The sequence below is a fragment of the Saccopteryx leptura genome, chromosome 12, assembly GCF_036850995.1.
Source record: "Saccopteryx leptura isolate mSacLep1 chromosome 12, mSacLep1_pri_phased_curated, whole genome shotgun sequence".
Taxonomy (NCBI): Eukaryota; Metazoa; Chordata; class Mammalia; order Chiroptera; family Emballonuridae; genus Saccopteryx; species Saccopteryx leptura.
Genome location: NC_089514.1, coordinates 13,940,869 through 13,946,979, shown reverse-complemented (window position 1 = coordinate 13,946,979; position 6,111 = coordinate 13,940,869).

Below are 6,111 nucleotides of genomic sequence, written 5' to 3'. Positions count from 1 at the left end.
TTCATCATATTCCTAATGAATTCATTACACCAATGTGGCCATTCAATTTTCCCTGAATACTTAGCAATATGTAAATACCTAAATCCATTATAAAATGAGTAAGTTCTGGAGACCTAATGAATAGCATGATGACTATAGTTAATAATAATGTATTACATATTTGAAATTTGCTAAGCGAGTATATCTCAAGATCACACACACACACACAAAGACAACTTATAGGAGGTAAAACATATGTTAATTAGATTATGGTAATCATTTCACAATTTCATAATTTATACATACATCAAAACATGTTGTATGCAATTTTTATTTATCAGAAATAAAAATTGTAAAAAAAAAACTATCTAAGGCAGTCTTTTACAGGTTTAACTTCTTGTCTCCATGCACATATTTTAAAAATAAATAATTTTTTAAAAAAATAAATAAAAAGGCTTGTCCCAAAAAGAAAAGTGATTCTCTCTTAAAAGAAGGGTGACAAAGGCCTTATTGCAACATTTAAACTTGGTCAGAATTTCATCAGCTAGAATCTAAATTGCTTTAGACTGTAGGGGGTAGAATGTGTGTGAACAAAACATTTCAATTACCTATTACTACCCATAATAAAATCTGAGATCAGAATTTCTCTCTTTGCTTTTAACATGCATTTTGAACGTTAAAAAGGAGCTCTTTAACTTATGAGAGTAACAATCAGGTGTAATACATTAACCATGAATGAATCCTCACTTGAAAACAACACTATTGTCATAGAGGCGATAAATGGAGAAGTTTGAACATGAATAGATTATTGGACAGTATTTGAGGATTATTGTTAATTTTCTTAGGAATAATAATGGTATTGTGAATAGACAGAAAATTTTCCTTACTTTTAGGAAGTGTTTGCTGAAGTATATAGGGTTGAACTGTCATGATATCTGAAACTTTATTTGGAATAGTTCAATAGATAAAGGCAATAAGCCAAAATATTAACAATTAATGAATCTCAGTGGAAGATATAAATTCCTTTATTCTTTTAAATTTTTCAAAATAAAAACTTAAAAAGAAGGACTTTTTTGTACTTAGACATGCCAAAGGATGGCCTAGGAGAATAATGTATGGGGACTAATGTACCCTTTTGACCTAGAAGTGTACTTTAAAACCAGGTTACTTACTGCCCTAGGGTTCCGTAGATGGAGCAAAGACAATGAGAAGTCCAGCCCATTACAAAGGTATCAGTGATGGTTATCATCACCTCAGCAACTGCCTACTCTCAGTACCACAGTGCCCTCAGCCACCACCTCCAGATCAATATGGCCATCAGTGACAGATGGCCAAAGCATCCCTATCCACTCAGGTCATTCCTAGTTCACATTGTCCGACAGGATTTAGGAGGCTTGTGTCATTAGACTGTCTTTAGAAAACAACCTAGCCATTAAAGGCGGAAAGAGTAATGTTGTATGTCAGACAGCGCACTGTTGACAGTTTAAATATACTCAGAAAGCTTAAAATGCGTTGATTTTCTGTGTGCTACAATTACATTTTTACTGGTGGAGAATGTATCATTAAAACGTAAATGCATGTTGAAAGCAAAGCTATAAAAAGACTTTCTGTCACTAACCATTTCTAGACACACCATACCAAGAAAGAAAAAGTAATACCGTTCAGCATTGATTTGATCAAAAGTGTAATTCCTGTGGAAAGGAGAAGGAGCTTTACTCTAAATATAATTTCTAATGTGGTTTTACTTCACAGAATCTGATTTGGGATCCATTTAGTTCAGAGACAGCACAAAAACAGGTCACCTACCTGGAAACAAACTTTGTAGGGACATTGCATGAGGGCACCAATAATTTTCTAGTTATTGCAGTATTAACATCTTTTTACTAAATAATAAAATATTTTCACTATTGCCTGACCTGTGGTGATGCAGTGGATAAAGCGTCGACCTGGAAATGCTGAGGTCGCCAGTTCGAAACCCTGGGCTTGCCTGGTCAAGGCACATATGGGAGTTGATGCTTCCAGCTCCTCCCCCCCCCCCCTGTTTCTCTCTCTCCCTCTCTCTCTCTCCTCTCTAAAAATGAATAAATAAAATTTTAAAAAAAGATTTAAAAAAATATATATTTTCACTATTAAGCACTCAGCCTGTCCCTTAAGCTACTTAAGGTAAAGTATAACCACCTCTGCCCCCGGCATAAATGCTTAAGTAACACAAATAGTGATACATTTACTATGAATAAATACCTCCTCTCTATTTCAGTCCTTAAATAAAGCTTACTCACTAGTAATTAGGATTTAAGTAAAAACAGTTCTACAATAGTCACTAAATTAGTTATGGATGCACAGGAAATCCCTTTAACTAATTTCAAGCAAGACCTTGGAATACATTTAGCCATTTATGTTTATGACATACAAGTAACAGATTCATTACTATCAGGGGGCAAATTAGTTTTTGCACAAGTACTACTGCCTTTGTTTTCTGAGGGTTGGACCTGCCCCAAAGTGTACTGACTCACAATGTTTTTCCTTCATGGCAGGATTTCTACAAACAGTTGTTTTAAATTGAAAAACAGACCCAGAGTTGTTGGGGGAGGCAGAAGGAAGAGGATGGTTCAGCATTGGTGAACAATGTGGTCACTGAATACAATGCCCTAGTTCTGGGCAAAAAAAAAAGTCACAAATACTGCTTTTAGAAAAAGAACTTAATTTTTTTTTTTTTAGAAAGAGAGAAAAATAGTTTTTTTTAGGGAGAAACTTCCTTCAGGCAAATCTCAAAAATAAATTGGGAACATTTATATGGTAGTTTCTATAATGTTGCCTCACTGAAAAGAGAGAATTCAAAAAGAAAAGAATGTTGGCCTCTAGGAAAAGCAATGGGAACCCGCTGGCCCTCAGTTTAACTTCTTCTAGCTAGACCATGAAGTTTCCTAAAATCAAGTGTCTTTCGAGCCTCCCTTCTCTACCATTAAGAGCAACAAATACAGCTGTGCAAACAGCAGAAATGTGTGTTCCTGCGGTAAGAGGCTTGCCCTGGCTCTTCCTGGGGGAATTCTCTTTCAGACATGTGCACAATTCTCTGAGTCAGCGGACTGAAAGAGGGATGAGGAGGTGCAGGCAAAGGTAAATTCCAGCCTGAACCAGTAGAAGAAGATAAAGGCTGACTGGTGGGGGTTCTTGGGCAACCAAAAGGGAAGATTCTGACAGCTGATGAGAAGGACGGGAAAGCTCGAAAGCCCTGTGATGGGAGCTGGCAAAAATACAAGCAAGAAGGAGAGAAATACTGCTCTTCCCTTCACATCCATTTTCTATCGTTCTTTCCTTTTAGTCCTTTTGCCATCTTATCTTTTCACTGCTGAGAACATGGACTTTGGAGCCAGTGACAGGGTTTGAACCTAACCCATCATGTACTGCGTTTGGTTTTGGTGATTCGCCTAAGGTTTCTAAACTTCAGCTTCTACATCTGTAAGGTGGATGGAATGATACCTCATGGAGTTGTAAGGGTGGACTCAGATAATATAAAATATACAGCAAGTGTCTGGCTCATAGTGGGTGCTTACAAATGTGTTAGCACCTTTCTCTCCTCCTTCTTTTATTCTTCTCAACTATATATATTTCTTCTTTTTAACTTTCATTCACATCTGCTAAAACTTTGGGCACTTTACTTCATTATTCATTTTCTATGGGTCAGTGATCTTGGATAGAAAGATTTCTCGATCCCTGGAGTAAATGGGATGTTCAGTCGAAAGGGCTGATGGCCTTCATGGTTGTCTGAATCCCAGAAGACTTCAGTTTCCTGTTCAACTGATGAAGAACCATTTTCATAACAGGAAGTTTCAGAGAATCTGGGAATTAGAAAAGAATGCCTGGCTCCTCTTAGGGCGCATTACACTTGGGCTCCCTCTCAAACAGTGTTGCAGCAGTTAGGCAGGGACACCGAGGCCCCTCCTTCGTAACAGTGAGACGGGCTCTGGGGGACTGCTTTATTAAAAGCAAGTTCTAAGAGCAGAGAAGTCTGAACTGCATCGATAGAGAATAAACTCTGTGTTCAAAGTGCAATGAATCATAGCTCAAACATAACCTTTGTTAGTCATCCCAAATTCATTTCAGGACACAACCACATTAAAAAAAAAAACAAAAAAAAAAAAACCAGAGTTAAAGGGGTAGAATAAATAGGGGGAAGGAGGAGAGAAAAGAAAACATGACTCAGGAGGAAGCAGTTTCTCTTCCTAGCCTCCAAGGGAGCACTCCTGCCGTGAGCAGCCCAGGGAGAGGACTCCAGTGGCAGTTTGCCTGTAACGGCAGCGCTGCTGACTGCTCCCCCTTCTCGGAACTCCTTAGCCCCTGCCTTCCGGACACATCTCTATGCTGCTCCTCCTCCTCCTGCGCCCTCCCTGATTAGTACCCAGAGTTTACTCCTTAGAACACTCACTCCAGAAGCTCTATCTGAACAATTCTACTTATGTCTATAGCTTCTTCTACCCCTTAAATAATGACAACTCCTAAACAGTATCGTCAAACCCACTCTCTTCCAAATCCCAGTCAGAGCTGTTACCTCCATTCTTCCTCAACCTCTTCCCGCCATCCACACCATGTATAGCAGTTCCCAAGGCAAAAGCAGCTCTGAAGTTATTCTGCTTTTTCCTTTTTATTGAATTTATTGCCAGGGTAAGGAGAGGAGGGGAGGCAGAAGAGGGTATAAGAGGGATAAATGGTGATAAAGTCATTCTTGATCATTTCTTCTTCAACTCCCAAGTCCAGGTGCTGTTACTTCTACTTCATAAATTTCTCTCCAATCTATACTCTTCTTCCAATTCTACTGCAACCTGGCCTCCTAACTTCTTTGTTTCTGGTATCTTTTCTGGACAATCAAAAAGATCCTTTTAAAATCTAAATATCATACTTTTCCTTTTAATGACCTTAACCTTTGATAACCTGCTTCCAAAACTATAAATCCCAAGTTCCTCATAACCTTGCTTCGGTCTTCTTTAACATCCCTACCTCTTGAGATTCCCCCCACAACATCCAACAACCCTCATTTCCAGCCACACCAAGCTGCTTGCCACTCCCCAAACACAAGATCCATGTTTTTCTGCCTATACATGTGCTGTTCCCTCTACAGGGAATGTCTTTTCCTGCCCAGTGAGCCCCTGAGCCCTCTTCTTTGAAATTAAGTTCAAATGCCGCTCTTCGGTAAAGCCTTCCTTCACTGACCAATAAATTACTTACATCTACTGTGGCATCATTGGTCCTTTACCAGGGCACTTTTCAAGATGCCCTGCAAGTACTGGTTTATATATTTATCTCCCTGGACAAGTGAGACAAAGATTGTGAGCTCCTGAAAGACAGGCATCAGCTCTTACTCCTTTTGGTGTCCCCAGCTGTTCACTAAACACTCAATAAATGCTAATGATGTCAAGAGAGTCAGCTTTCCACACAAAGAAAGAGCCCTAGGACCCTCAGGAAGCGCTGCCCTTTCCTAGAGAGAAAGGCCCATGTGCTCAGTTCGGTGTATCGGCCGATAGCTGGACTAAGGTCAGAATATTTTCCTTCAGCTTACAAGACAGATTGAGAGAAGGTAGGAGAGAGAGGGGGAGAGGGAGGGAAGAGAGATAGATCGGTGGTCACTCCCCTTGACGATTCAGTGTAACTTTCCCACATAGAAAAAGAGACCTGATTCCTTGGTTACAAAGTTGAGGACTAAACATAACCTTTCCACAATGCTCTGTTTTCAGTAGAGACTAAAAAAGCACTTGAATAAATTAATCTACAGGTAAATGGTATCTAGTCAATAGGAAATTTGCACTAAAAGTAAAACAGTCTCTCACATTAGCTTTGCTCTCTCCAGCTTCCCTTTCTCTCTCTCTCTCTCTCTCTCTCTCTCTCTCTCTCTGCACTTCTGTCTCATTTCCTCCCTTCTTCTTTATTAGCTGAGATAATTTCCAACAGGCACAGAAAAGGTAAAGTGGCCACTGGGAAATTTTTCTAGCCTCTGTACTCAAATACCCTCTGGAAACGTACACTTGATTTATAGTCACAACACATACAACTGGGTATCTTAACTGTAAATCTAATGTAATGACTGTTCCTTTAGATATTTCCTTAATTTTATGTGAGTAATAAATACACACTTTAATG